Below are 9,899 nucleotides of genomic sequence, written 5' to 3'. Positions count from 1 at the left end.
AAGAAAACAGTTATCAGTTGAATATAACAGTATGCCAGTGGAAGGGAGGACTTGACCCAACTATGGTTTGTGATTGCTATGTTTTCCCTTACCAGCTCTCACAGTCGCAAGTCAGAATTAGACATTCAGCCATGTTTCTCAAACATCATATTTCGAAGTTGTTCCAAACGTCAAATTCCGAAATGTTTAAGGTTAAGTTTAGACATTAACTCCACATTTTTAAGGTTAAGCATTAACTCAGAATGTTTAAGGTAAGGTTTAAGGTTTGTGATAGGCTTAAAACAAAAATAACTTTCTATTGTTGGATTCAAATTCACAAACTCTGGTATCAGAGGAAGATGCTTACGCCCATCTGCAATCCCTATCCACAACACCCGAGCAGAATTTAAACCTACTTGAAGGAAACAGCGCTCACTGTTGCCCCTAGTGGCTGGTTCCCACATCATCTTCCGTCATCCTCAGACATGGATGGACGTCGAATACTGACTTGTATTACGGGTGACCTTGCTGGATCTCCCATTGTAGCCAATTCAATTGCAGTAATTCCATTACAGGTTTTTGTGAAATGCCGTTACCAATGTGGTAACAGAATTTCGAGTTTTTAATCACTTAATAATTTATAAACCAAATAGATATCAGCAAAAACACTATAACTAATTGGTAAAGTCTACCTTTTACTTGTTTTTTCTGTGAACTTTCATTACCCTCCCTCCTCATGAGGGAGAGAAATTTGAAAATATCTGAAAGACATATGCGTTTTTGGTAATTACATTTCAAGGCTCAAGGTAATGTTTCTTAAACTTACACAAGGCAAATCATTTATCCCAAACTAAACATACAGGGCTTTCAGAAAGTATTCACACCCTTGGACTTTTTCCACATTTTGTTGTGTAACAGCCTGGATAAAACATTTATTTATTGAGATTTTGTATCACTGGCCTACACATGTTTAGAAATTAATAACAAATGAAAATCTGAAATGTCTTGAGACAATCATTTCAACCCCTTAATTATGACAAGCCTAAATGAGTCAAGGAGTAAAAATGTGCTCAACAAGTCACATAAATTGCATGGACTAATAGTGTTCAACATAATTTTTGAATGACTACCTAATCTCTGTATCTCACAAATACAACTATCTGTAAGGTCCCTCAGTCGAGCAGTGCATTTCAAACCCAGATTCAACTACAAAGACCAGGGAGGTTTTCCAATGCCTAGCAAAGAAAGACACCTATTGGTGGATGGGTAAAAGAAAAGTACAGTCATTGAATATTCCTTTGAGTACTGTGAAGTAATAAATTACTCTTTGGATGGTGTATCAACACACGCAGTCACTACAAAGATACAGGCGTCCTTCCTAACTCAGTTGATGGAGAGGAAGGAAACCGCTCAGGGATTTTACCATGAGGCCAATGGTGACTTTAAAACAGTTACAGTGTTTAATGGCTGTGATAAGAGAAAACTGAGGAGGGATCAACAACATTGTAGTTATTCCACAATACTAACCTAAATCACAGAGCGAAAAGAAGGATGCCTGTACAGAATAAATATATTCCAAAATATGCATCCTGTTTGCAATAAGGCACTAAAGTAAAACTGAAAAAGAATGTGGCAAAGAAATTAACTTTATGTCCCGAGTTCAAAGTGTTATGTTTGGGCAAATTCAAATACAACATATCACTGAGTATCACTCTTCATATTTTCAAGCATGGTGGTGGCTGCATCATGTTAGGTGTATGCTTGTCTTCAGCAAGGACTAGGCAGTGTTTTGGGATAAAAATACATGGAATAGAGCTAAGCACAGGCAAAATCCTAGATGGAAACATGATTCTTTCTGCTTTCCAACAGAAACTAGGAGACAAATTCCCCTTTCAGCAGGACACTAACCTAAAACTCAAGGCCAGATATACCCTAGAGTTGCTTACCTAGACGATATTGAATGTTCCTGAGCAACCTAATCACCACTCCTGAGTGGCATAATCGCTGCCAAAGTTGATTCTAACATGTTTTGACTAAGTGGTGCACTCTTATAAAAAAAAGGGTTCCAAAAGGGTTCTTTGGTTGTCATCATAGGGGAACCCTTTTAGGTTCCATGGATAATCTTTTTTGGTTCCAGGTTGAACCCTCTTGAATTCCATGTAAAACCCTCTGTGGAAAGGGTTCTATATGGAACCCAAAAAGGTTCTACCTGGAAACCAAAAAGGGTTCTTCAAGGTCTTTTCCTATGGGGACAGCTGAAAACCCCTTTTAGGTTCTAGATAGTGTATACTTAGGTAAATTAGATATTTCCGAATTTCATTTTCAATAAATTTGCAAACATTTCTAAAAACATGTTTTCACTTTGTCATTATGGGTTATTGTGTACAGATGGGTGAGGGAAAAAACAAATGATTCCATTTTGAATTCAGGCTGTAACCCAACAAAATGTGGAATAAGTCAAGTGGTATGAATACTTTCTGAAGGAACTGTAAATGTTGACATTAGTTAGCAGGGGTCTTTACTTCAACAGTATTATGTTTTGATGTATTTCTAATACTTTTTGTGGTTTTCTTTTCTTCTTAGACCCCTTTTCCATTCTGTTTGACCACCAAAAGGACCATTCCATTCTGCTTTCATTTGACATGGTTATATGAACTTCACATGGTGGCGCTCATGCGTCCTTTTACATAGAAATGACCTACAAAATAAACACCATCTGGCTTTTTCCATTTCCTATGAATCTCCAATAATGAGTTACGGTGAAAATGAAAAAAATGAAAAACAACGTATTGTACAAAACAAAGTGACTCCTTGGCATAGCAAGGGAAAAAATGTGAAATATGTGGCATTGAAATCGTTCCAAGAACTAGGTTTTGACGCATATATGCATGATTTTTAAAGCAAACGGATATCGGTCCACCAGATTATTTCTCTCTCTTTCTCTTCCTTTCACACACACACACACACACACACACACACACACACACACACACACACACACACACACACACACACACACACACACACACACACACACACACACACACACACACACACACACACACACACACACACACACACACACACACACACACGTACAACCCCCCCCCCCCCCCCCCCCCTACCACCGCCACACACGCTCACACAAAGGAGAAGTGTCACTATGGAAACTAGTAGAGATTTTAAAAGCTACCTCTTAAGACAACAAAAAGCTGTCCACAGTGTGACTGGCAGAGCAGCGGTAATATTCAGAATGTCATCTCAGTCTCTCTCTCTGTCACCACCTTAAACCAGACCTGTCAGACCACTCACTGCCTTTTTTATGGGTCGGTGTGTGTGTGTCTTTTATTCATTCATTTTATATTTAACCTTTATTTTGACTAGGCAAGTCAGTTAAGAACAAATTCTTATTTACAATGACGGCCTACTCCAGCCAAACCCTCCCCTAACCCAGACAATTGTGCCCCGCCCTATGGGACTCCCGATCACAGCCGGTTGTGATACAGCCCAGGATCGAACTTGGGTCTGTCATGACACCTCTAGTACTGAGATGCTTTGCCTTAGACCGCTGCGCCCCTCGGGAGTGTTAGTTTGAAAGAGATCCTGTGTGTGTGGTTCTGTAGGAAGCTGTGTATGTGTGGGTTTTAGTGTAATAGGCACCACATATTCTTTTAATAGGGATAATCCATTTCAATCCCACCTGCCACTGTTACCTTACCATGAAGAATGTAAGCCTAAATTAGTTGAGACATAGAGAAATGCCCATGGGAGATAGGGGAGGATCTATGTGTGTGTGTGTGTCTGCGTGTTCCTTAAGGCTCTGCACCACCGAGAACAGGTTTATCTGCCCATTCTCTCAAGGCTATATGGTGCAGGCCTATGCAGGGTCACCGCTGTCCTTCCTGATGTCGCCTTCAGCTGTAATCAGCACCATGGACAGCAGCACCACGAGCGCTCCCCCACAGCAGGGACCATGGCTGGATCTCAAATGTCTACACAGGCTTCCTCTCAGGGTTGAATCTCAATAGTCTATGAGGCTTCCTCTTCCCTTGTCCTTCATCCACACTGATTTGAAAGCAGGTTCCCTAGTCAACTTACCAACCTACCATATTGTTTTAATCTAAAAACAGCTTCTATCTCAAGGCCATCAGACTGTTAAACAGCCACCACTAACATTGAGTGGCTACTGCCAACACACTGTCAATGCCACTGACTCTACTCCAGCCACTTTAATCATGGGAATTGATGGGAAATGATGTAAATATATCACTAGCCACTTTAAACAATGCTACCTTATATAATGTTACTTACCCTACATTATTCATCTCATATGCATACGTAGATACTGTACTCTATATCATCGACTGCATCCTTATGTAATACATGTATCACTAGCCACTTTAACTATGCCACTTGGTTTACATACTCATCTCATATGTATATACTGTACTCGATATCATCTACTGTATCTTGCCTATGCTGCTCTGTACCATCACTCATTCATATATCTTTATGTACATATTCTTTATCCACTTACACTGTGTATAAGACAGTAGTTTTTTTTGGAATTGTTAGTTAGATCACTTGTTCGTTATTACTGCATTGTCGGAACTAGAAGCACAAGCATTTCGCTACACTCGCATTAACATCTGCTAACCATGTGTATGTGACAAATAAATTTGATTTGATTTGATTTGATAATAATGTTCAGATCAGTGCAGATGGAGGTTAGGATTTAGGAGATGAGGAGATAATATATCCCAGGAAAGCTATTTAAATTGTTAAATCTTTTTCAACCTGTATTCAACTAGGCAAGTCAGTTAAGAACAAATTTCTATTTACAATGACAGTCTACACTGGCCAAACCCGGACGACACTGGGCCAATTGTATGGGACTCCCAATCACGGCTGAGATACAGTCTGGATTTGAACCAGGGTGTCTGTAGTGATGCCTCTTGCACTGAGGTGCAGTGCCTTGGACCAATGCGCCACTCATGAGCACAGCCAACCTCAGCCATTCTGAGGACTAATTTAAAATACTGAAAGTCTGGCAGGCAGTGTAAAGCTTAGTCTACCACCTGCCTCTGAAGATTGAGTCTTAGTTTTAGCACCATTGTGTCTCACAGACTTGGCCTACGCTAAAACCGATGACACTCTGAGAAAAGAGCTTGAAAGAGAGAGAAATAGAATGTGAAAGACAAGGGAAGGAGGATGGGTAGATGTATTGTACAGAGTGAGTGTAGTGAGTTTGTGAGAGAGAGAGAGAGAGAGAGAGAGAGAGAGAGAGAGAGAGAGAGAGAGAGAGAGAGAGAGAGAGAGAGAGAGAGAGAGAGAGAGAGAGAGAGGAGGGTGCAGATAACAGGAGGGAGAAAACCTCCTCACCAGTAAAGATGATGTCAGTCTGCAGCTGAGCCCACAGTCCCCGACACCGAGCTGAACACTCCTGCCCCAGTCTGAAACACAGACAGAGAGAGAAGGAGAAAGGGAGAGAGAATGGGATAGACTGAATGAATGGAATCAAGCAGGTGAGTATACCGAGTCACTTACCTACCAGTGTTCTATTTTGGGTTCATTCATTGACATGAATGCCTTTTGTATGTTGGGTTTAAGTTCTCAGATGCTAGTACAGATCGACAGGAGTGGGAGTCTGGAACCTAGAATCTGCTTCATCTGTCTTAACTTGATCGTTAATGTAATCCTTTTCTGTCACAGCAAAGCACTGGTGTGTGTGTTTGTGTGCGTTTGTGAAACTGCGTGTGTGCGAATGTGTCTGTGTGTGTCTGTGTGTGTTTGCACTTGTGTGTGGGGGTATTCACCTTAGATTTAAGGGGACTGTCATTAACAGAAAGTTTTCAATTAACAGATTGCTCATTTGCTCTACAGATGTAGGAACTTAATTTGGTTAAGTTTGCTACAGCAGGAAAATAATCCTGCAGCAACAGGAAATGTGAATTATCATGTGGATGGTTAGTACCTACGCCTTATTTCTCAATATAAGGCTTTGGTTAGTACTTTGAGTGCAACAGTGGAGGAGAGTGGTTTTTAAAGGTGTTGTCTCACAGAGTGTGTGTCGTAGCGGGTCGCGGCCATGCGGGGTTGAGGGATACTAGTGGTCAGATAGGTGTCACAGCTGTGGTGAGTCATCCTGTTGCACATGGCACTTCGTCCGACACTCGCACTCCTGCTGCCTTCTATTAAACCAATGAAAGACCACTATAGACTTGGGTCATGTTCATTAAGGCATACTGTAGTAAAAAATGTTGTAAAACATTTTGCAACAGATAACAAGAACGACATCATGGACATGATTCAGATGGAACATCCTTGTTTCATCCATTTTGGACTGTTTTCCTTCCATTCTGTGCCTCCTGAACATGACGCAGGGTTATCTTAATTTACTCAAAAATCACCCGTTGTCTAATGATAAAATTAATTTCAATGAGAGCTACAGATGTAGGTTCTTAATTTGAACCAATTTGCAACAGCAGGAAAAATAATCCTGCAGCAACAGGAAATGTGAATTATTATGTAGATTATATTTAATGGACATTTTGTATGGGTTGATATATTTTTTTCGTAAGGGAAAATCAAGTCTGACATTTCGAAACGGAAATGATAATCTTCAGAAGCATTTTTTTTAAAACCTGAAATACACTACAAGTTTTACATTTCCGTCTCAGACAGAGATGGAGAGATGCACTTTTACACCTGCTACTTTAGGTTAGATACACACAGACCGCATGGACTGCACGAGAGAGGAATGTAAACAACACAACGACAAAAGAGAGGGATAGAGACAGTTTGTGAAAGTATGCCTTATCTACTTTGAAGATCTAGCTAAATGACTTCGTCAGACAGCTCTGCAGCATACTTACATATAGGCAGGCTAGCTTAGCTCAATAGGATGACTAAAGACAGTACAGTATGGGGAGCACAGAGATAAAGTTGTCTGGCTGGAAGGCTTTTACTGTCTGAGCAGAGATGAAATGAAGACTTTTCATTTTTTTGATGATGACTTTAAAGTATTAAAATAATTAAGTCATCAAATAAAAACAAAGTAATATTTTATTATTTCATAGTCATTTCCTATTTCCTGTTGATGTATACCCAATGTGGAACTAACAAAGACAATTGAATGTTCACTGCTTTTGGCTTTGTAATTTCCATTAAAAAGCTAAAAAAAATCATTTTTATGTCATTATTTCATAATGCATTTAATGTGTAAAAAAAAAGATCAAAACCGAAATAAAAAAAACGTGATATTCTTTTAAATAATTTAACCGAAACCGGCCTCAAAAAGCACCAATCATTCAGCACTAACATCTGTATTACCGAACAAGTTCAGGTCTTACAGTTTCTGTTGGCCAACGTTTGCTCCCATTCCTATCATAACTGAACACATTGAATGTACGCTTGAGAAATCTCCCAGACAGTCAGACAATAGAGCAGATCACAGATAAAACTCATAGTCAGCTAGACAGCCAGCCAGCCAGCCAGCCATTTACAGTGTGTTGGTAAACCACTCAGTTAGTGGATACTCAGCATGGATTACGCTCTTTTTGAGAGGCTCTGAGAGAGAATCACCCTGAAAATCCTATCATGCCACATCACATTTCCGATCCTTTAAGATTCTCTGTGACGGCCACAGGAAAAAAAACGTGAACAGAGGCTGAGAGAATGCATGACGGTGGTAGAGGGGTGTGTGAGGGAGGGGTGTGGGGAAGGGAAGTGGGGCGGATGGTGGCGAGTTGGATGTGGGTGTTTTTACGCCGGTGGAGGGGTGTGGAGGGAGGTGGAGAAAGGGGTGTGGAGAGGGGTGGGTGGGGTCAAGGGAAATGGGGCGGGTGGTGAGGGGGTGGATGATGCAGTGAGAGATGTGGGCAAACTGACCATTAGCGCTAGCCATGAAAAGGACAGAGTGCATCCCAGTTACTCCATGTGTAACTCTGTGTTGTTGTATGTGTCGAACTGCTTTGCTTTATCTTGGCCAGGTCGCAATTGTAAATGAGAACTTGTTCTCAACTGTCCTACCTGGTTAAATAAAGGTGAAATAAATCAAATAAAAGTTGTCATTCTATTGACATAAGACAGTCCAGTGTCAGTTTATAAAGTGTAAATAAAGAATTGAAAGAACTCAAGTACACCGATTCATATACACTCTAATCCTAACGGGCACACCATGTCATTTCAACATGGAAATGTTGGTAATATTTGGTTGAGACGTTGATCAATGAGATTTCAACCTTTTCACCCACTCAAAAAGACAGTCGGAAGTTGAATTCCCAATGTGTTATCACTATGCTTTCACAATAGTAGTCCAATGGAAAAAATGTCAGATTTTTGGTTTAGATGTCATCTAAATGTCTTATCATTGTGCTTTCAACCATTTAAAAGCACAACAAAGTTCAAATGGCAGTACAATGTCAGATACAGTACATGTATTTATTGTTGAACCCTGGGTTGAATTGAAACAACAGCTGTTGATGACTTTGCAAATGCTATACAGACCTAAATAATATAATTGATGATACAGTATATAACTAATAGAGTATGGTTACATTTCATTTGCTCTGTTAAACCTACCCTTTGGAATGAATTTGATAAGAGCAGTGACTCTATTTAGTTATTGTCTCTCAATAATTATTCCCACAATAGCACATTGGTAGTAGTCTGTGACAAATATCATAGCTGGGCTTGGTTAAAACCCTGGATGGGAGACAACATGGATAGCTGTAGATCAGTGGTCGCCAACCGGTCGATCGCGATCTTCTAGGCATTCCTAGTCGATCACCAAATATTTCTGTAGAAAAACCAGTAGGTGCTGTTGCCAGTAGGTGCACTTGATTCAAAAGTCCTGCGCACCGGTTAAGCAAAGTATTCCCATGAGACAAACTCTGCCTACTCGGCGGACCATCTACTGCGCTGCCCAATCGGATAGCTCAAATCACTGTGGCTACAGAGCTTCCATGACCCTGGCCATAGCCAAGTTTAATAGGCTACTAGCCAATGTAAGATTTAAAAACTTTTAAAACCATGACCACAGAGAGACTGTCAACGAATACAGCAAAGAGCTGCTGTTTTTATGAGTGAGTTCATGTTTAAGTTTATATTCAGCACTGTCACTGTTTTTATTCAACACTATTACAAAACGCGCTTCTCCGTACTTCCGCTCGGGCTGCAACTGCAATGAATGAGTGGCCAAGTATCGATATCCCTGCGTTTAATTATTATTCGCAGCTCGTCATGACGATTTTAATATTAAGGAATATTTAACCTTCTCTGGTCATAGGAACAACATGAATTTGTGCATGAGGCAGATGCGGTGCGACTCGAGTTTCACCATCAGGTGGAAGACGGTGTCCCCTCTCTGGTTAGTCTCACCGGAGGAAAGGAAGGAGAGAACAGGGACCGTGAAAGGCGGTTGGGAAAAATTGTTTTGAGCGGTCATCCAACTCGGAATTCCAAGTCAGAAACTCGGGCATCTTTCCAGAGCTCCGACTTTTCGACCTGAAGACCAGTGACGTTGTGATTTGACCTCGTTGACCATCAGATGCAGGTACCATCAGTCCAGTAAAATAAAAAAGCGAATTATTCAAATTTATGCTCCACAGTGCCTCACTAGTGCTAAACCAACTGATATATTTTGTTATCAAAGCTTGAGTTTTGAAATATAATATGGTCTGATTAACAATATTGGCAAGCCAATCATATAGCCAATATGGTGTGATGATGATTAGGCCTACTGCCCAAACCTCTTTCCTACAAAACTGTTTGTGTGAGGTTAATATAAAAAAAGAATTCTGGGCAGTAGATCTTGGCCTTCTTTTTGATTGCGAAAGGGACTTTGACTCAGAAAAGGTTGGTGACCACTGCTGTAGATAAATCAACTCTCCAGTAGAAGGTGCTGCCCAGCCTATTGT

The sequence above is a fragment of the Oncorhynchus kisutch genome, linkage group LG4, assembly GCF_002021735.2.
Source record: "Oncorhynchus kisutch isolate 150728-3 linkage group LG4, Okis_V2, whole genome shotgun sequence".
NCBI lineage: Eukaryota > Metazoa > Chordata > Actinopteri > Salmoniformes > Salmonidae > Oncorhynchus > Oncorhynchus kisutch.
This window is presented reverse-complemented; position numbering follows the sequence as displayed.